This window comes from Hemitrygon akajei, chromosome 7 (genome assembly GCF_048418815.1).
Source record: "Hemitrygon akajei chromosome 7, sHemAka1.3, whole genome shotgun sequence".
Classification (NCBI taxonomy): domain Eukaryota; kingdom Metazoa; phylum Chordata; class Chondrichthyes; order Myliobatiformes; family Dasyatidae; genus Hemitrygon; species Hemitrygon akajei.
Genome location: NC_133130.1, coordinates 60722138 through 60745214, shown reverse-complemented (window position 1 = coordinate 60745214; position 23077 = coordinate 60722138). Strand labels below are relative to the sequence as shown.

The 23077-nt window shown below is 41.9% G+C and overlaps 1 protein-coding gene across 2 annotated transcripts in view; it reads left to right on the top strand.

The window, feature by feature from the left end:
- Positions 1-23077, top strand: part of LOC140730495 (clathrin heavy chain linker domain-containing protein 1-like) — a 408057-nt gene that overhangs the window by 87038 nt on the left and 297942 nt on the right. Inside the window, exon 12 of one of the 2 annotated variants that reach the window (XM_073051012.1) lies at positions 12-512. The exons of the other annotated variant lie outside the window; for it this stretch is intronic. The gene's annotated coding sequence lies outside the window, so the exon portion shown is untranslated. Of the gene's footprint in view, positions 1-11; positions 513-23077 lie in introns of those variants that run through there. 2 annotated transcript variants of the gene reach the window in all.

Sequence of the window (23077 nt, the reverse complement as noted above, 5' to 3'; positions counted from 1 at the left end):
TTCCCTTTCAGGGTTCTTTTGAAGACCCTAACCTGGAGTTACACTCTGACTATGGTTCCTTGTGGGAATGGGACCCGCTCTCGGGGTTTCATGACTGGCCGTTATTCGGCACACCAAGGGCTCAACCTAAGAGCTCCACTTGCCTTCAGAGGACCGAGATTTCGTGGTTGTGGAGATGGGGATCGGAGGTCAGTGCCTGCAGGAGACCGATGTGTCGTGGGAGACAGGAGATCTCTGGCTGTGTGCCCAGAGACCTGAGATCTTCGGGCACAGAGCTTGGAAAATGCAATGCAATGGACTTTTAACATTGTAAGCCAGCGAGTTGTTTGTTATGTTTCCCCTCTCGTGAAACGGAGACATCTCTTTCTCCCTTATTAGGGAGAGAGAGTGCCTGTGGGATGTAGTAAACTGGATGAACAAGTAGTCTTTGGGGTAACTGCAAGTCTGTGTCTTTGCTATTGCTTTTCTCATGCTTGAATGCTCGGTGGTGGGTGCTGATGCTTTCTTTTGCTGTTGGGGGGAGGGGAGATTGGTGCTTGCTGCTGCTTATGCACAGAAGGGAGGGGAGCTGGGGGGACTTTGGAGTTCTAACATTTAACTGTCATTCATTCTTTGGGGCACTCCTCTGTTTTCATGGATGGTTACAAAGAAAAAGCATTTCAGGATGCATATTGTATAAATTTCTCTGACATTAAATGTACCTTTGAAACCTATTGATAACTATTGATTTTATTCCTTGGAACGTAGAAGATTGGGGGGAGATTTGGTAGAGGTATAGAATATTCTGAGGGGTATAGATAGTGTAAATGCAAGCAGACTTTTTTCACTGAGGTTGGGTGGGACTATGGCTAGAGGTCATGGGTTACGGGTGAGAGGTGAAGAGTTTAAGGGGAACATGAGGGGAAACGTCTTCACTCAGAGAAGTGAGACTGTTGAACGAATTGCCAGTGTAAATGGTGCATGTAAGCTCAATTTCAATATTTAAGAGAAGCTTGGATGGTTACATGGATGGTAGGGGTATGGAGGGCTATTGTCCAAGTTGATGGGAGTAGGAAGTTTAAATGGTTTGGCATGGACTATAGTAAATGGGCCAAAGGGCTTGTTTCTGTGCTGTAATTTTCTATGACTCTATGGCTCTAAAATTAGGATGTGGAGGATGAAAGTTTGCACTTATATCAGAATAATTTAGAAGCTGATACTTTTTGGCTAGTTTATCCTTTGAAATGAATCATGCAGTGTATGGTTCCATTGGTTTCATGAGTATATTACTCAAAACTTCACAGGGCCTTGAAAACTTCTTAGGGTTAAAGTGTGTTGAGAAATTCGACATTCATTACAAAATTTTAAAATAAATGAAATGGTAATACTCTTTAGATTTAATATTGATCAAATGCTTTCATTATGCTGAAACTTAAAAGAAAGTGTGTATGCCTCTTGAAATATTCTAGCTGCTGATTAATTGGCAGATAGCTTTCACTTTAGATAATGATTTCAGCTTGTTGGCTTCTGAACTAAAGGAGGAGGCTCATTTTTCACGATTCTGTGTAATCAGCAAGTAGAGAAATGATTTAACATTTTTACTGGAATATCTTAGCAACTGCTTTTCTGATCATTAGCTAGCAAAGACCTGACGTTGCTAAGAAGTGCAATTCTCCTTTGTTTTGACAACATGTTTAATCTAAAAGTTTCATCTTTTTGAGAGAAAGTCATGCGTTGAAAAGGTTTCAATAAATAAGTAGGCATCCCTTAGCTTTGCCTTTGCAGCTGCATCACAAACGCACAGTAAATGTCTTATTCCTGGAATATTTTTTACTTCATAGGCTAACCAAGCATAAGTGTCTATCAGAGGGAACTGTAAATATATAGGTTGATTATGTTTATATATCTCGTATTTTAGTGGAATATAGTGAGATTTAATCTCGAATAAGCAGTAGTGCATGGCATTTGTTACAAATGGGCAGAGGCTGAAAGGGCAGATATATACTGGAAAATGACATTACATTTGTTGTCATCTTGTCAATATCTGAGTCATTGACCATTTCCCACATGGTTCCAGATGTATTTCACCTCAGATTTCAGATTGTTACCAAATATTGCAAAAGAATATTGCATACAAAAAAATCCAGCAGGGAAGCTGAGCTCAAGAAGTCTGCTCTGTCCTTCAATCTCTCCCCTGCTCCCCAACTTTTTAACAATAAACCTACTCCAGCTCATTTATTCTCCCCACTTTCTCATCAACAACCTACCTCCAGATTCTCACACCCCACCCTCACACAAAAGGCAATTTACAATATCCAGTAAAGCTGACCAACCTGCATATCTTTGGCATGTAGGATGAAACCACACATTCAGAGTAAATCCATGTTTTCTCGGGGAGAAATCTGATTTTGATTTATAGATTGATGAACCAATAATCTCAGAGGATCTTTACAGCAGAATCAAAATACCATCTTTCTTCTGAACTAATCTGGGGAGGCAGGTCTGTACTAACCTCTGTTCTGCAGTAAAATGCTAGCCTTGCTTATATGCTAAAGCATTTTGTGTAGGACTTGAAATCACAATTCTCTGACTCAGAGATTTGAAATCTAATCTAAACACCGAACAGCAGCGAGATCTTGGGATCCAAGTTCATAGTTCCTTGAGAATGGCAACACAGGTTGATAAGATTGTTAAGAAGGCGTATGGAATGCTTGCTTTTATTAGTCGAGGCATTGAGTTCAAAAGTTCAGAGGTTATGTTGCGACTTTATAAAACTCTGTTTAGGCCACATCTGGAGTATTCTGTACAGTTCTGGTCGCCCTGCTATAGGAAGGATGTGGAGGCTTTGGAGAGGGTGCAGAAGAGGTTTAACAGGGTGCTGCCTGGTTTAGAGGACATGTGCTATCATGAGAGGCTAGATAAACTTGGGTTGTTTTCTCTGGAATTCAGAGTCTGAGAGGAGATCTGATAAAGGTTTACAAGATCATGAGAAGCATAGATAGAGTAGACAGGGCATTTCTTTCTCCCAGGGTCGAAATGTCTACTACCAGAGGGCATGCATTGAAGGTGAGAGGGGGGTAGGTTCAAGAGGGATGTGAGGGGTAAGCTTTTTACTCTGAGAGTGGTGGATGCTTGGAATGCACCACCTGCTGGTAGGGGCAAATACATTATAGGCTTTTAAGACATGTTTTGATAGCCACATGGATGTAAGGAAGATAGAAGGATGTGAACATGGTTTAGGTAGGAGGGATCAGTTTCGGTATTTTTAGCTGCTTCGGCACAACATTGTGGGCAGGATGGCCTCTTCCTGTGTTGTACTGTTCTATGTTTAACAGCTTGGCGCCTGTGAGTACCGGAATGTGAACCATGTTTGTTGCTGAATTGACAGACACTTTGTCTGATATTCAGAAATTTCTATAGTATGTTTGTAATAAAAAAAAACTAAAAAAAGACCACTGGTATGTTTTCAACAGGCCTTAGGAATGACCCAAGAGATAGCTGTTCATGGGCATCAGCCAGTTGATAGATTGGTAGTATTGCTAGATTTATAACACAGGCTGAGCTGAGCTACCCTGACTCTAAATGGTTCTTCTTTCCTACCGAACAGATGTGAGTGTTACTTGAAAATTGAGTAATGATGCAGCACTCCAATTAACAGGTGGAGCAGAAGTGAAGATAAAAGCTTGCTCAATTAGCTGAACCTCATTACAATACCTCTCCCAAATGACTCACAGATATTCCAGCTCATACCAGTTCATCAGTGTTTTTGTCAAACTCGCCTTTATTCTTTGAAAATTAATTTAAATTAGCATTGGGGGGGGTTGAAGGAGTTTCTGAACTGTGCATAAATTTAAACTGTTGTTTTTTTTCTGAGTATACAGGGTGGGGTTGGCATTGAACTACATTGTTGTTTGGGGAAAACAATGCAAACAAGATGTACTTAATATGGCAGAGCAGGTATGAAAGAATATGTCTTTATGGAATATACTGAATCTCCTCATTGTTGAATTTATGTGGGAAGACAAAAAGAGAAGTCATTTTTAGTACATTTATGTTTGATTTACAACAACAAAAGTATTTTTAAAGTATGGTCAAAATAGTAATGTGGAAAGTCTGCCAGCCAATTTGCACAAATGGTTTTACACAATCAGTGAATCAAATCAGTTAATTTGCCTTTTACTGATGCTAGCTAAGGAAATATACTGCACAGTGTATTGTTCAGATCACCATGGAAGCACATTTGTAATAATGCCAGGGGAATTTTAGTGCATGACCAAGAAACATGTTGCCAGATTAGGTGCTGGAATCAGGTAGGATCGGTTTGTTTAGGAACCATTGAGACAGAAATTTAAAGAGACAAGGTATGCAAGAATACAGATCTAAAGTGAGAAAATTGTATTAATGTAGATGTGCCAAAATGGTGGGCTGAAGATACTAGTTATGTGCTATATACCTGTATCACATGTATCTGGTTGCTTGTTGTACTCCCATCTGTGCATTCAGTTCCATTTAATTCAGAACAGAGCTGAGGATAAGAGACTGATAATGACCAAATATATATGTCTCTGCGATAGTGAGTGGAACAGCATATTAAGGCATTCCAAATACACTTTCATGCAAATAGTTTGAGTAGCAATTTTCCACTGGTCTCATGGTTTGCTGCATGAAGCAACTATTTACATGAAGGGAATTATAAAAAAATATTTTGTTAAAGTTATGCAAGAAAAGCAACATATATTGTTTTCCTGATAAATTCCAACATAGTACAAGTTCCTTCATAGTCTTCAGCCTTCCACATTCCGTTGAAGCTGATGCTGTTTTAATATCTATATATAGCTATTTGGTATTTGTCTGTATATTCAGTGCATTTTCCATCGCTTTAAAAAATAGTCCTCCATGCAATCACACCTTTTCTATAAATTTCTACACACTTCGGTGTTCATATTTTGCTTAATTTCTAAGATATCCAAGTACACAGCTAAAGCTATTTTAGAATTGACAGATACTGGAAATTGCTTTATTAAAAATATTTTTTCAAGTTTTTAACAAGAGAATAAATATCTATGGATAAACAGAAACTTTCAGAGGTACTGTGTAGTCTTTGTTATGATGTATGAGGAATGTAGTTGAGTGAAATTAGAAATATTTTTATGAATGTCATTACCTCATTATTTTCCAGGTGCGGCAAGGTAGGTAAAGTAAATAGTTGAGGAACATAGTGAACATCTACAAATAAATCGATTGCATGTTTCCACCCTTGCAAAGGTTTTTGAGCAACAGATAAATACTGTGCACTTCTCCACATAGAAGGGAGGGTATAGAAGTTATTACAGAATATAATATTTGTGGGGATATGAGTGTGTTAGGAAGAAGGAAAGTTTACTGAACACAAAGTACACTGCAGATGCTGTGGTCATATCAACACGTACAAACAAGCTGGATGAACTCAGCTGGCTGGTCAGCATCCATTGAAATGAGCAGTCAACGTTTCAGGCCGAGACCCTTCGTCAGGACTGAAGAAGGAGGAGGCAGGGGCACTATAAAGGAGGTGGGGGGAGGGTGGAACGTGCCAGGTGAAAAACCTATCAGAGGAAAGATCAAGGGGTGGGGGAGGATAGGCAGGAGAGGTGAAGAAGGAATGTAAGAGGAAAGCACTATAGGTAGTAGAAGGCAGAATCATGAGAGAGGTGATAGGCAGCTAGAAGAGGAGGTAGAGTGAAAGTGGGATGGGGAAGAGAGGGGGAGGGAATTACTGTAAGTTGGAGAATTTGATGTTCATACCAAGGGGCTGGAGACTACCCAGATGGTATATGAGGCGTTGCTCCTCCAACCTGAGTTTGGCCTCACCATGGCAGTAGAGGAGGCCATGTATGGACATATCCGAATGGGAATGTGAAGCAGAGTTGAAGTGGGTGGCAACCGGGAGATCCTGTCTGTTGTGGCGGATGGAGTGGAGGTGCTCGACGAAGCAATCCCCTGATATGTGTCAGGTCTCCCCAATGAAGAGGAGGCCGCACCAGGTGCAATAGATGACCCCAACAGACTCTCAAGTGAAGTGGGGATAAGAACCAGGTGGGAGATCTGTGGGGAAGGACGTGTGGACCAGGCAGTCACGGAGGGAATGATCCCTGCGAAAAGCAGAGAGGGGTAGAGAAGGATTGTTCCCTCCGCGTAAGTGCTACACCTGTTCCTACAACCCCTCTCTTACCACCATTCAGGGCCCCAAACAATCCTTCCAGGTGAGGCAACACTTCACTTGTGAGTCTTTTGGGGTAATCTATTGCATCCGGTGCTCCCGGTGCAGCCTCCTCTACGTCGGCGAGACCCGACGCAGATTGGGGGACCGCTTTGTCGAGCACCTCCACTCCATCCGCCACAACAGACAGGATCTCCCGGTTGCCACCCACTTCAACTCTGCTTCACATTCCCATTCGGATATGTCCATACATGGCCTCCTCTACTGCCATGATGGGGCCAAACTCAGGTTGGAGGAGCAACACGTCATATACCATCTGCGTAGTCTCCAGCCCCTTGGTATGAACATTGAATTCTCCAACTTCCGGTAATTCCCTCCCTCTCCCTTCTCCCATCCCACTTCCACTCTGCCGCCTTTTCTAGCTGCCTATCACCTCTCTCATGATTCTGCCTTTTTCTACTACCCATAGTGCTTTCCCCTTACATTCCTTCTTCACCTCTCCTGCCTATCCCCTCCCTGCTTCCCCTCCCCCACCCCTTAATCTTTCCTCTGATAGGTTTTTCACCTGGTATCTTCCACCCTCCCCCCACCTTCTTTATAGTGCCCCTGCCCCCTGCTTCTTCAGTCCTGATGAAGGGTCTCAGCCCAAAACGTTGACTGCACATTTCAACAGATGCTGCCCAACCTGCTGAGTTCCTCCAGCTTGTTTGTACGGGAAAGTTTACTGGCAGTTAGATCATTGTCAGAAATGTGTAAACTTGGCCTGACTACAAAATCAGACATATATATTTGCAACAATTTACAAACTTTCAAATGAGTAGTTTAAGTGCACATCCTGTAAATTCCAAAGAGACAGACCATAAGTGTAAGAATGAAAAAGAAGTTTGTTCCTTTTAACTTATCTAAGTCATATAAGAAATGGTCAGAGGAATATTGTATTTGTTACATTCCAAATATACTCAAACTTGCAGTGACTATATTTAATTATCACATCTAAAATAAATATATAATTATTACTTTTTGTCACAACATTCAATGATGTGCATAAATGTAGAAGACAAAGTATAATAATGTAACCATTTTCAAGGATACTCTTGTATTATCCATTTTACAAGATACCATTTCGTTCTTTCAATGATTTTACATTAATGCATATAGACAATCTTTGCTGTAATTGGAACCTGATATTCATTCATAAAATAACTTCGTAGTATCAGAAAGCTGAGGCAGTGCCTAAATCATAGGGAAAGAGGATCAGCAATTAAAGAGCTGATCAAAACTAAGGATTTTGGGGAGAGGGATGGCATGAGACATACCATGGACAATTACGGCCTAATTTCTTTGCCAGAGAGTTTTGCATGTGAAATTACATGACCAAACATGAGTCTACTGCAGGAAATTATGTCAGGTGCACGTAAAGGATCTGGTTGAATTTTTGGAATTATATTTCAAAATTATAATTCCAGAGAATATTTCTGGAAATGTGCTGGAACATTGTGAAAGAAGGTGTGCTGGAAGTTATAGAAAACATTAGGATAGATAAGTCCACAGGGCCAGATAGGATATATCCCAGGTAAGTGAGGTAAGAGATTGCTGTGTCTTTGGCGATGATCTTTGCATCCTTACTGGCCACAGGAGTAATACCAGAAGATTGGAGGGTGACAAATGTTATTCCTTTGTTCAAGAAAGGTAATAGTGATAATCCTGGGAAGTATTGATCAGTGGTAGGAAAAGTATTGAAGATATTTCTTAGAGCAGGGTATACGAGCATTTAGAGAAGCATAGTCAGATTAGGGTAGTCAGCATGGCTTTGTAAAGGGCAGTTCAGGCCTCACGAGCCTGATTGAATTGTTTGAGGAAATGATAAAACAAATTTATGAAGTTAGAGCAGTGGGTGCAGTATACATGTTCAACAAGGTTCCCTCTGGTAGGCTCATTGAGAAAGTCAGATAGCATGGGATCCAGGGAGACTTGGCCACGTGGAGTCAGAATTAGCTTGCCCATAGAAGGCAGAATGTGGTAGCAAATGGAGTGTATTCTGCCTGGAAGTCAGCGACCAGTGGTATTCCACAGGGCTCTGTTCTGGGACACCTGCTTTTCATGATTTTTATAAATGACTTGGATAATGAAATGGAAGGATAGGTTAGTAAGTTTTCAGATGACACAAAATTGGTGGTGTTATGGACGGTGTAGAAGCTTGGTGTAAGTTACAATAAGGCATTGAGAAGATGCAGAGCTGGGCTCAGAAGTGGCAGATGGATTTCAATCCAGAAACATGTGAAATGTTGCAATTTAGAAGGTCAAGCTTGAAGACAGAATATAGAAATAATGGCAGGATTCTTAACAGTGTGGAGGAAGAGACAGATCTTGGGGTTCATGTCCATAGATCCCTCAAAGTTGTAGCACAAGTTGACAGGGTGGTTAAGAAGGCATATGCTGTGTTGGACTTATTCAGTCAGGGAATTAAGTTTAAGATCCGCAAAATAATACTGCAGATCTATAAAATTCTAATTAGAACACACTTGGAGTATTGTGGTCAGCTTCGGTCACCTCATTATAGAAAGGATGTGGAATCTTTGGAGAGGGTGCAGAAGTGATTTGCCAGGATACCACCTGAATTACAGAGGATAGGCTGAGCAAGCTTGACCTTTTCTCTTTGGAGCAAAGTAGGATGAAAGGTGACTTGATAGAAGGGTATAAGATGATAATGAGGCATAGATAGAGTAGACAATGAGTGACTTTTTACCCGGGCCAAAATAGCTAAAACAAGAGGGCATAATTCTGAGGTGATCAGAGGAAAATGAGAGGAGGGATGTGAGAGATAGTATTCTTACACAGAGAATAGTGGGTGCATGGAATGTACTGCCAGAGATGGTGGTAGAAGTAGATACATTAGGGACATTTAAGAGACTGTTCACTCTCCCCTACCAACTCCACCTCCAGTCTCTGCAATAATGACCCATTATGACTCACCCTCTGCCACTCATCCAGAGTATTAATTCCTCCCAGTACAGAAACACCCAACACACCTTAATTGATTAACCAGCCAACTCTGACAAGCCAGCCTTTGCTGAGCTCTATGGTGATACATTCTGCCATTAGGCTGCTCCTACCCCATAAGGAAGCCTACGAAAGAGCTCCTGGTTGACAATTTGGAATGTGCCAAATGAAGACATTGAATCTTTTAGTCTACTGGACAACTCAGAGATATTTTAGACTTGGTATGGTACTACTTCCAACAGCCCACTGGGTTTGAACTTTACAAAGGTTCACCACATCCTGAGACCAGAAATTCTACCCAGCCTTCCTTCACCAGTAGACAGCAATCCAATATAAACCAGCCTCCCATTACTCCAATATTACCCAGCTCTGCATTTATATTTCCTGCTATTTTTAACCATCCCCTTGTAAGACTTGAATCAATGTCAGCTCACAGATCAATCCCAAGCCAATAGAGCAATCCATTGTAAACCAGCCTCCCATTACTCCAATATTATCCAGTTCTGCATTTATATATCCTGGTATTTTAACCCTTCCCTTGTAAAACTTGACTCAATGTCAGCTCTCAGATCAATCCCAAATCTTCGTTTCCGAGAAATTGTGCAGAGTTCCAGTCTCTATATCTCTGGGTCAGATGAGACGGAGCATCGTGCAGAGATATATTTGGTTTAATTATTCAGCATCTTAATGATCTGGTCCCTCAGGCTTTCTATGAATTTGTGGGCTTCAATTCTTGCTGCCAATGAGAATGACCTTGTAATGATCCAAAATATTCCAGTGTTGACAATTAGAAGCCAGAGCAATCAAAATCTAGTTGGTACCCAGACAAGCTATTGCTCTCAGCATGAAGTCTCCCTAGTTCTTCAGACACCTACTGAAAATAGGGAAGCTGAATATCTCCAGAATCTCTCAGGGTCTGAACACATCCCAGCAGATAGGTGGGATTGTCAAACATGGGTTGAATCATGAAAGAGCTGGATGTGGGAATTATGTCATTAAGCTGTTGTGACTATCATATTGGTCAGACTGCTCCAGGAGCAGTATGTGCAGCTCCTGTATCTGTAATCTTGGGCCAGACCACACCAGGAGTTCCACGCACAGTTCCCATTTCCATATTGCTCAGTTAGAAACACAGCAGGAGTTCCATGCACATTTCCCAGTCTCCATACCACTTGGTCAGATCCACGTGGAGAGCACCATGCAAAGTTTCTGTCTCTTTATCTCTGATTCTGAAGGCATTGACGGAGTTGCCGACAGTGTGGGACTCTCCTCTGTTGTCGGTGCTTGGCAAACTGACGGGACTTTGATCCCCCCACCAAAAATCTCGAGCCTTGGGCAATGGCCTACTGTCAGAAGTATGACAGAGCCCAAAATGAGGCCCAGCATGAGGCACAGAGGATGCTGCAATTACTGGAACCTGGAGCAGGGCATAAACCACTGGAGGGACTCAGCACCTCAAGTAGTTGTAGAGGGAGGGAAACCCAATACCTTGGGGTTGAGGGACATTGGGACAGAGAGCACAGAGAGGGCAGCAACATTGCAAAAAGACAAGGGAAGCGGTCGAGTAAAGGGGCCAGTGTAGTGACAGGAGAATCAAGCTAGATCTACCCCTTACTAACCAGTAAACTCACGCTCTCCTCTACCACCTCCCCAGACCAGCCCCTCTCCACCTCCCACAACTCTCAACCTCTACAGTTCTTGCACCTGCAAACTTTAACTGTCCCTACTGGAATGCTCTTGGTGTATCCTGACATCTCCAGGTCCCATCTTTGTGCTCCCTTCTTCCCCCAGACCAGACCTTAGCAATCACTGGAAGCCCACTGCAGTTCAGGCCCAGCAATTACTGGAATTGAGAACCACATTATATTCCAGGAATGCAGCGGGCAGGGCAGGAGCAAACTAGGCAGATGAATGATTGGCCATTTTGGCCTCATTTTGACCTCACCAAAGGATGCAAGATTGTGCAGAAGAGAGATTGGCCCTCTATGAGAAATTGGCCAAGAGAAACTTCTAGACAATGGGTTCAAGAATGTCAGGTTTCGGAGAGTAGGTCAGCCCAGCAAAATGGGAGAAGGGGGTTGATATAGGGGAATCTATGGCAGGAAAGTGGGAGGGGTATACAAGAAAGGTGAGGGAGATATTCTTTGATGACTCATAGAGTAGTTGCTTGGAACCAAGTAGCCTTATCAGGTGTCTCAGGCCTGTATCTGTTTTTGGAGCCAGTGGGAGATGAGGAAGCACCTCAGCTGCTGGCATGGTGTGTCATTCCATATCTTGGGACCGGTCCTGGGAAAGGGAGATGTAGGGAGTGGGTAATTTGATTCGATATGACAAACTTGTCCATCCCTGGACCTTCCTCGCCACCCTTTCTAAATTCCTGCCTTGTTGTGCCTTCAGCAACGCTCAGTACTAATGTTGTCATATATCTGTGGTCAACAAAATCTTTGGAACATTTAATCAAGTATTTGTCAGTGGTAACAGCATTGAATTTATTTGCCCATGGTTTTGGACTAACTTTCAACAAATGCGACTTGGAGCACAGATTCAATAAATCTTGAAAAAGGGAACTTTCCCTTTCATTTCCATTTGTTCCCTCCACGTGGAAAATATATACAGGGAGGTAGGTTTGTAACAGTCACTCAGAAGATGTGCAGTTGGATTTCTAAGGAGCTGATTGGGCTAGTTGTGTTAATGAACCTGAAGGAATGCATAATGTGGGCCATGGAAAAGACTGCCTTCTCTTTGAGTGATCATTGCAGAATCTACTGTAGGAGGTGAAACGAAGTGAAAATTCTCAATTGACAATGAGTACTACCAAGCAGCAAGAATTATTCTGCAATTTCCTCAAGTCGAGGGAGGTGTACTGATAGGGAGATCAAATATGAGATCTTCAGTTATCTGCTTTACTAGTGCTACATATTATTAGAGCAAGGCAGAGTAAGAGCACCTAAGGGCACTCCCCAAGTTGTTGTAGCAACAGCTTCTATTTCAGCAAACAATTCCCTTTGGGGAAATTCTTGTCATTGATTGGCAAGAATGAGTTTGAACTTGTGGTAAGTGTTGTCTTCCACTAATGTTCTCTGGTGGTCCCTCAGGATCAAGGAGGATGACTTTCTACTCTGGTTTTACTGGTTCTGAGGAGGTCAATGTGGAAACTCTGGTTTCTTCCACAGATAGTGCTGGAAATAGGGACAGGTGAGTGGATAGTTTATGAGATGGATTAATTTACTTTACTTTATTGTCACCAAACAATTGATACTAGAGCATACAATCATCACAGCGATATTTGATTCTGCGCTTCGTGTTCCCTGGAGTACAAATCAAAGTAAATATAATAAAAATTTAAATTATAAATCATAATTAGAAAATAGAAAAGGGAAAGTAAGGTAGTGCAAGTCAGGTCCGGATATTTGGAAGGTACGGCCCAGATCCGGGTCAGGATCTGTTCAGCAGTCTTATCACAGTTGAAAAGAAGCTGCTCCCAAATCTGGCTGTACGAATCTTCAAGCTCCTGAACCTTCTCCCGGAGGGAAGAGGGACAAAAAGTGTGTTGGTTGGGTGGGTCGTGTCCTTGATTATCCTGGCAGCACTGCTCCGACAGCATGCGGCGTAAAGTGAGTCCGAGGATGGAAGATTGGTTTGTGTGATGTGCTGGGCTGTGCTCACGATCTTCTGCAGCTTCTTTCAGTATTGGACAGGACAACTGACATACCAGATTGTGATGCACCCTAGGAGAATGTTTTCTACAATGCACCTATAAAAATTAATGAGGGTTTTAGGGGACAGGCCAAATTTCTTCAGCTTTCTCAGGAAGTAAAGGCGCTAGTGGGCCTTCTTGGCAGTGGACTGTGCTTGGTTAGACCAAGTTAGGTCATTTGTGATATTCACACTGAGGAACTTAAAGCTTTTGACCTATTCTACCTGCGCACCACCGATGTAGATGGGGTCGTGCGGTCCGCTACTCCTTCTGAAGTCAACAACCAATTCCTTCATCTTGCTAATGTTGAGGGATAGGTTATTGTCTTCGCACCATGCCGCCAGGTTCTTAATTTCCTCTCTGTACTTCGACTCATCATTACCAAAGATACGGCCTACAATTGTGGTGTCATCATTGAGGATTGCTCCCTCAACTGCCTAAAGAGGAAACTGGAATGCTTATCCTTGATAGCAAAGCTTACTCAATGAAGATGGCATTTTTCTTTTGTTTTGCCCCTCCATACGAAGTTGTACTCACCATCTTGATCTTTAAGCAGGTCATTTCCTACCCAATATGTCTCACTCGAAGTGGCACTGTTGATGTCAAAGCAACTGAGTTTGGACAGTGGTTGCTGTGATTGTTATTGCGATTCCTGGCATTCAAGGTTCTAAACCTCATATTGTGGAGTGGTGATTGTGCAGGACTTCTTGTAATGTGCAAAACCATTGCACAGCAGTATTATAAAGAATTCACTGACCAAGATATTAATCAATGGTAAGGAAAATCAAGATGTCACAGTAGTTGGCTCCTGTACAAGTGTCACTCATCTCAATGTGTACTTGTTTGCATGTGCATGCACAAGTAAGCACATCACAGACACACACACAAACACGTGCATCTGAAGGCTCAGGTACAAAAGCATATGGCAATTATCTTCCTCCTTACTTCTCACCTAATCACCAGATCCCTGGCCTGGCCTCAAACCTTAGCTCTAGCTGCAGATCTACCCATGTTGCTGATCCCCATCTTTGGCTGTATGCTCATTGTTGTCCCTAACCCAGGCTTCACCCACACACCTGACCAGTGTTTCTGACCAAACACCTGATTCATGTTCCTAATAAGCTTTCAGTAATACACTTTCTTCTTCATCATGGTAAGGTAATCATTAGTGAAAAAGATAATATCACATTGTCATACTGCTGTTTGGCATTGTAATTTTCATTTATTTTCTATCAGTTCATAATGGCAGTCAACTAACGTCAAAGTAGCATCAGAAATAGACTCATTTCCAGAACAACAAAGGTTCTGGTTGTTAGTTTATGCACAGGTAACTCTTTTTATTTACGTATTTAGTGATATGATTCTTCAGGCTCAATGGGCCTGCACTGCCCAAGTACACCCATGTGACCTATTCACCTGACTTTGGAATATAGGAAGAAACCGGAACGCCAGGAGGAAACCCACATGGACACAGGGACAACGTAAAAATTCCTTACAGCAGAGGCAGAATTGAACCCAGGTTGTTGGCACAACAGGGGGCATGGTAATGAAGTGGTAAGTGTTGTCATCATGGCTATCCCTCGAGGTTGAGGATGATGGTCTTTGTTCCGTTTCCACAAAGCGAAGACACCTGTGCGTGTATTTGTTTAACGTGTACTTGATGTTGCACTCCAAGAAGCACAGGATACTTCACAAATCAACCAACTGATTCCAATGGCATGGAAACCACGATGATTGGAGTTGAATTTGTTGCAGCCTTCATCCGCCTTCACAGCCATTGAGTGCAAAGTAACTTTGTCCGCCTGTTCCACCGTTGAGGTCTTGGTTGGATTGTTCTTTGTCAGGGACCTCACCCTCGACCTTACCGCCGTGGGTGACCCTACCAGGAGCATAGCTCCAGACGGCATCGCTCTCGGGATCTCAGGACCACACAAGCTTCTCCACCAAGACAAGATGACAATCCACAGAGAAGCAGTAAGTGTAACGCTATGGCAGCCACAGTGACCCAGGTTAACGATTATTGAATGGACCCACACAACCCTCATCTTACCTTCACAATGGAACATGTCAGACCACCACCATGGATTTGGTTCTCATTGTTTTTGCACTTTTACCTTGTCTTGCACAGTTTACTTCTTCTCTGTTGGTACCAGAAATCAGTATTTACTCAGGAAACTGGCATAGCGTATATACAAGGAAGAGAAACAAGCAGTAGTGTCATGAAACATATAGAGATTAAAGAGGATGAGGTGCTTGCTGCCTTACAGCGAATAAAGGTAGATAAATCTCATAGGCATGACATGATATTTCCTTGGACCTTGAGAGAAACTGGTGTAGAAATTGCAGGGGTCCTGGCAGAAATATTTAAAATGTCCTTAGCCACTGGTGCGGTGCTGGAGGATTGGAGGGTAGCTCATGTTGTTCCATTGTTTAAAAAATGCTCCAAAAGTAAACCAGGTAATTACAGGCCGGTGAGCCTGACATCAGTAGTAGGTAGATTATTGGAAGGTGTTCTGAGAGATTGGATATATAAGTATTTGGACAGCCAAAGGCTGATTAAGGGTTGTCAACATGGCTTTGTGTGTGGTAGATCATGTTTAACGAATCTTGTAGAGTTTTTCGAGGTTACCAAGAAAGTAGATGAAGGAAAGGCTGTGGATGTTGTCTACATGGACTTCAGTAAGGCCTTTGACAATTCCCACATGGGAGGTTAGTTCAGAAGGTTCAGACACTAGGTATCCATGGAGAGGTTGTAAACTGGATTCGAAATTGGCTGTGTGAGAGAAGACAAAGAGTGGTAGTGGATGATTGCTTCTCAGACTGGAGGCCTGTGACTAGTGGTGTGCCTCAGGGATCTGTGCTGGGACCATTGTTGTTTGTTGTCTATATCAATGATCTAGATGATAATGTGGTAAATTGGATCAGCAAGTTTACTGATGACACTAAGATTGGAGGTGTTGTGGACAGTGAGGAAGGCTTTCAAAGCTTGCAGAGGGATCTGGACCAACTGGAAAAATGGGTCAGAAAATGGCAGATGGAACTTAATGCAGACAAGTGTGAGGTGTTGCATTTTGGAAGGACAAATCAAGGTAGAACATACACAGTAAATGGTAGGACACTGAGGAGTGCAGAGGAACAAAGGGATCTGGGAGTGCAGAGGAACAAAGGGATCTGGGAGTTCAGATATATAATTCCCTGAAAGTGGTGTCACAGGTAGAAAGGGTTGTAAAGAAGGCTTTTGGCATCCTGGCATTCATAAATCAAAGTATTGAGTATAGGAGATGGGATGTTATGGTGAGGTTGTATAAGACATTGGTGAGGCCAAATTTGGAGTAGTGTATGCAGTTCTGGTCACCTAACTATAGGAAGGATATCAGTAAGATTGAAAGAGTGCAGAGAAGATTTACTAGGATGTTGTTGGGTCTTCAGGAGTTGAGTTACAGGGAAAGATTGAACAGGTTAGGACTTTATTCCTTGGAGTGTAGAAAAATGAGGGGGGATTTGATAGAGGTTTACAAAATTATGAGGGGTATAGACAGAGTAAATGCGAGTAAGCTCTTTCCACTTAGATTAGGAGAGATAAATATGAGAGGACATGGCTTTAGGGTGAAAGGGGAAAGGTTAGGGGGAAACATTGGGGGGAACTTCTTCACTCAGAGTGGTGGGAGTATGGAACGAGCTGCCATCTGATGTGGTAAATGTGGGCTCACTCTTAAGTTTTAAGAATAAATGGGATAGATACATGGATGGCAGATGTCTGGAGGATTATGGACTGGGTGCAGGTTAATGGGACGAGCAGAATAAAGTTTTTTTGCAGAGACTAGAAGGCCAAATGGCCTGTTTCCTGTGCTGTAGTGTTCTATGGGTCTGGAAGCATGGCAACACTAGTGAGCTGCCCCCACCACATCTTTGGACTGCGTTGGTTGTTGATGCAAACAATGCATTCACTCTAATTCAATATAATGTGACAAATGAAGCTAATCTTTGAACTATCAAATATAAATTTTGTGTTTTGCATGGATCTACGAGTCTGTGATGCAGCTGCAAACAAGTTTTTCATTGACCGTACTTGTGCATATAATATTAAGCTTGTCTTAACTTGACTTGAAATATGCTCTTGTTTTATGGATTGTTCTTTACTTAAGAGTTGGCTTAAATCTCAAATCAAAATCAATCAGTGTCTAGGATAAGCTTCTGATTCACTATCATCTGTTTATCAGAGAGCAAGAAAAATTGCCTGGAAATTTTATCCATACTTTTCAACCATCCAGGTGCACAGTATGATTAAATTTGACAAATAAACAAGTGGCTAAAAGCAACTAAGTATTTACCATGAAATTCTTGGTAAGCAGTATATTGCAAATAGGTGCTTCATTCACTGAATCAAGGAAGTTTCCATGCAGGTGTAGCATCATCCAATGACGTATGTCGTGGTTTCTCGTGCCCCACAAACGACCAGGAGATGCAGAAGATTCTTCAAGAAGTATTAAACTTTAATTTGCAAATCAAAGCTGAGAAGTCATTGAGCTAGTCACTGATTGCCCACTGATCCTTGTACACAGCATTTGTTATAGCAATCTCCTGGTTTAGTTGCATTAGCACATCCAATCAGTCTACAGTTGCGTATCACAAGTACATCCGCCACTATTGTTTTTACCCATTGACTTAATCATGTTCTAATCTACATCTCTTAGCTACCTCTCATTTAACACACCATTATCTTCTACATTCTTAAGATTTCATTCTCCTACTAAATCGGATACATGCATAGCAAAATAGCAAGCTCAAAGCTGACTACAGAGTTTTGGTTACACAGCAAACAATACAACTTTTATACTCCAATACGTACAGCATATGTGCAAAATCTAGTTGTGTATATGTGATCTGTGAAAAGTGCTTGATGCTTATGTTGCAACGCCCCATGTAATGAATGTGAGGTTGTGGACTCCTGTATTTATGATAACCTATATGCAGATTCCCTTGAATTTCTCAACTTATTCTTCACCGCTAGGTCCTCACAAATGGAGTTACTTGTGGCTGTAACTCCCCCTCCCCCCACCTCTAACTTGACTGATGAGCCCCGCTTTTTCGATCACACCAGCTTTCTCCCCGACCCAGTCCATCACCACACAGACACCCTGAACCATTTCCCACCCAGGGCCTCTGTCTACTGAAACATTCAGTCAGGCTGGTTGCCTACCTCAATCCAGGATTTACAAGACCTAGTCTATTAAAGGCTTGTATGAGAGAGGTTTGCTTGAGTCGGTTCACTCACAAAAAAAAACAATTAGGTCACTGGGCATCACTGATTTGGAAGAATTTCCAGGCTAACAAGTTTATTTAAAATGAAATGTTTGGCTTCTCCCTGCATGAAACTATCCATTTTAACAACAGAATGAAAAAATACCCATAACAAGAGAAATATCTGATAAATCAGCTTCATTTACATTCAAGTTGCAACTGGAGTATCATTAGAAGAAATCACGTCTCTGAAGATATGTTGAAGCAATTACCACTGCACAAATTGAAGAGCCTACCAGAGAAAAGTGAAATAAATGGCAAGGTAAATATGGCCCAATTTATAATCATCCTATTTCACTTAACGATAAAATTAAATTAAAATCAATGTAGGATGCATGATGGGTGTCTTGATGCTGCACCAGGTAGATGAGAGATCTCAGTCCATTCATCTCCTTTGCTCAGGGATGTACAAATGCCACTAAAGTGCAATATGTTTTCCACTGTCATTAATTTTAAAATCTGTGAAAATCAAACTTAAAGTATAAAATGCTATATTCAATTGTACTAAAGGTTCCTTCAAGTTTTACTGCACATCAATGAATGCCCCACAATCCCAACTCTAACTTCACCCTCTGAACAATGAAGATTACTGTGAAGCTGCTTTCAGGTGATACCCACACAGAGATTTGGGGAAAAGATTGAAAGGATAAAAAAATGAACATTTATACTGGCAGAGGGAAAGAAGCAAGGGAGGAGAGGTCAAACACAATGTAGAGGAACATTTGGGTGAAGAAAGTTGGAACAAAGAAAGGAGATCAGAGGGGTCAAGTTAATTGGGGGAAAGGATTAGATTGGGGAAAAGACAAAATAGAGTAGAGCCAAGTATCAAACGTTAGGGGGAGAAAGCTGGAGAATGGGGTCGAAAGAGAAAATAAGTCAACAATGAACGAATGGTGGAGCAGACTCAATGGATGAAATGGCTTAATTCTGCTTCTATGTCTTATGGTCTTATATCAGAATGACCAGGATATTCGACTGAGGAAGTGATGATAGTAAATAGTATAATTACTATGCAGTTGGAATGATCTAAATAAAAACCCAGCACCCACCATGTTTGAGCAGCCTACACTACCCAGTAAAAGGGAGTGGTATCTACAACTGTGAGCAGAGCTATTTGGCCAGATCATGGCCAATCTGACCTGCTATTCATGTTGGCCTCCTATGGAATACCTGCAATTGTGATAACAAGGTTACAGTGATGGGAATCAAAACCCTACTCGCTGGCTATGTTATCACTTGTTCCTTGCCTTCCTTCCCAGTTTTTCACTGCTCTGGGATGATTTCACTTGTAAAGTTTAACATCATGCAACACAGTAAGGTACATCTGCTGTTCAAGAGACTGGTGGAAAAATAGTCTGATTAACTTAAAGCGAGAAGGAAAATATAAATAGAAGAGTAGGAGTGGGGGATAGAAAGTAAGTCAAAACTGTGATTCAGCTTCTCAGTTTTTAATAGTCCCCAAGGAACAATGCACACAGTTTAATAACAATTTACAGGCTCTAGTGTGCATTTGCTTACCATGGATAAATGTATACGCTGACAGTGAAGCTATGAGTCATCCTTTACTGATCATGAAGAGAAAAGATTTCTCATGGTAATTTTCAAAAATTGACCTTCAGCAAAGACTATCAGGAATCGATTATAATACAGACATCACAGTAAAGAGTTCAGCTTATAATCATAAACAGAAAAAGTAAAATGTCATTGTTGTATAGCCATTAACTGATTCAGTCATTTGATAGAGTCATGGGGGAGTTTGGCAAAGACAAAAGGAAGTGTCCATGACTCAACGTTTTACTAAATAACAAACAGGATTTAAAACCTAGGTAGATAATTCAGTACTGAAGAAGACTAGTAATTATTCTTCAATCAAAGACAAAGAAAGGATAAAGGCTGAGAAGATCTGATATCATTATCATGCTACAAAGTAAATGCAGTCATGAAAACAATGGAGAAAAGCCAAATGAAAAATAAACCACTGCATTCTGTATTATAGACGCTGGATACCCTGGGTTTCCTTTGAACCATGAGCAATCAAAAATTTCTGCACAGTTTATCTCTTCAGGCCTAAGATCTGGATCAAAATGTTGGCATTGGGCTGCTTCCTAGTGCCTTCATCAAATGATTAAACATCTTCATACCCTTGACCAGTGGATTATCTAAGGACAATCAGCTTCCTACCATATCAATAGTAAAACACTGACTGTATTTTGTATATTGATTATAAATTGACTGTGTATTTTGTTAATATTTAATCATGCTGTTTTAGTTGTGTTTGTGAATATAAAGCAATATTAAGGTAATTGAATCATAGAAGAGTTACAGCACAGCAGGATGCCATTTGGTCCTTTGTACTGTATCTGAGGCTCTCTACCAAGCAATTCACTAATTCCAACCCCTTGGCCTCTTCTTCAAAATCTCTAAACATTTCCTTTAAGCTACATTTATCTAATTCCCTCTTGAAAGCCACATCAGAAATCGCTTCCTCCACATTTGCAGATCATAAATTCCAGATTCCTACTATACACTGTGTAAAATAATTTCTTACTTGGGTCATTCTTAATACATTCCTCCTTTATCTGCGGCCTCCAGTCCCGAAACTTTCCAAATATGAGAACAGCCTCCCGTTATCCTCTCTGTCTAGAACCCTCAACATTTTGTAATACTTCTATCACATCTCCCTTCATTCTTCTTTAAAGTAAGCAGTCACAGGCTCACTAGTCTATCCCTGTAATGTCATCCTTGCCCCAGGAACCATCCTTATGTCTTTTATGGTCCTATCGAATGCTTTCACATCATTGCACTATGGAGGTGACCAATACTCCAGTTTCAGCATGACTTCCTTGTCTTTAAACATTATGCTTCAAAGAAGAAAGCCCAGAATTACTTGGTCAGTTTCTCACTGTGGTGAACTAGATATACCTGTCTGACTGCTCCTGTGGCTCCTCCCACAGACCCTGCTGACTGCTCCTGTGGCTCCTCCCACAGACCCCTGTATAAAGGCGACTGTGGTCTGCTGCTCTCCCTCATTTTCCCAGGATGTAGTGTTGTTCTTCAGTCAATAAAAGCCGATATCTCACTTCCTCAGCGTGAGTTATTGATGGTGCATCACTCACGCTGCCTGTAACATTCAATAATTTGTGCACCCCTGCCCCCAGATCTCTCTCTCTCTTCCACCCTCTCTCTCTCTCTCTTCCACCCTCTCTCTCTCTCTCTTCCACCCCCTCTCTCTCTCTCCCACCCCCTCTCTCTCTCTCCCACCCCCCTCTCTCTCTCCCACCCCCTCTCTCTCTCCCACCCCCCTCTCTCTCTCTCGCACCCCCCTCTCTCTCTCTCGCACCCCCCTCTCTCTCTCTCGCACCCCCCTCTCTCTCTCTCGCACCCCCCTCTCTCTCTCTCCCACCCCCCTCTCTCTCTCTCTTCCACCCCCCCCTCTCTCTTCCACCCCCTCCCTCTCTCTCCCTCTCCTTTTTGGACTGAATCGTTTATTCTATATTGTCTCTCTTAATTCTTCCTATCAAAAGGCACCACCTCAGATTTCTCTGCTTTAAACTTCATTTGCCATGTGTCTGCTCATTACACAAGCCTGTTCATATTCTGCTGTGATTTATCTTTATTTGGATTTCACAATGCAGCCAAATCTGTGTCATTTGCAAAAGAATTTGTACCCCTCAAGTGCAAGTCACTACTGTAGCTAAAGAAAATGCATTGACCTCAATACTGAGTTCTGGGACTGTTACTATTCACCTTATCCAGTGCAGGAAACTAACACTTACTCATAGTAAATTATGTTGAGCACCTCCACTCCATCAAAAGCAGAACATCCCGGTGGCTGAATAATTTAAATCTGTTTCTCATTCCCATTTCAACATGTCGGTCCATGGCCGCCTCTTGTGCCAAGATGAGGTCACCCACAGGGTGAAGGAGCAACACCTTATATTCCATCTTAGTACCCTCCAACCTGATGGTTTGAATATTGATTTCTCCTTCCAGAGAGAAAATAAAATCCCTCCCTCTTTTATTTCTGACTCTGGCCTTTTAACTCTTCTCACCTGCCTATCATATCCCCCGGGTGCCCTCCTCCTTTCCTTTCTCCTGTGGTCCACTCTCCTCTTCTATCAGATTCCTTCCTCTTCAGCCCTTTACCTTTCCCACCCAGCTGGCTTCACCTATCACTTCTAGCTAGCATTCTTCCACTTAATTTAGTGTCATCGGCAAACTTAAATACACTACTCTTGGTCCCCTCTTTCAGATCATTGATGTACATTATGAACAGTTGCTGGCCCAGAACCAACCCCTGCAGCACACTGTTCACCACTGAATGCACTGGACAATGAATTGTACATTGTTAGTGTAGTTAAGAAAAAGTATCACAAAGATTATTTATAATTCATCGTGAACTGAAATTAATTGAAAGATTTCAAATGAATCCAATTGTAATTAGAATTACACATACAGTAGGAGGAAGATTGAAAATCTGATTGAGTTGTGTCATGACAACAACCTCTCATTCAACGGCAGCAAAACTTAAGAGCTGATTATCAGCTACAGGAGGAACAAGCTGGAGACCCATGAGATAGTCCTCACTAGGAGATCAGAGGCAGAGAGAGTCAATAGCTTTAAAACGCTTATCATATCAGAAGATTTGACCTGAGACCAGCATGTAAGTGCCATCACAATGAAGGCATCATGTGCCTCTATTTTCCTTGATGTTTGTGTAATTTGACATGACACCCTAAAACCTTGACAAACTTCTATAGATGCACACTGGAGAGTATCCTGACTGGTTGCATCATGGTCTGATATGGAAACACAATACCCAGGAAGTGGAAAAGATTCTGAAAGTGGTGGATACAATCTAGTCCATCACAGGCAAAGCACTCCCCACCAATGAGCACATTTAC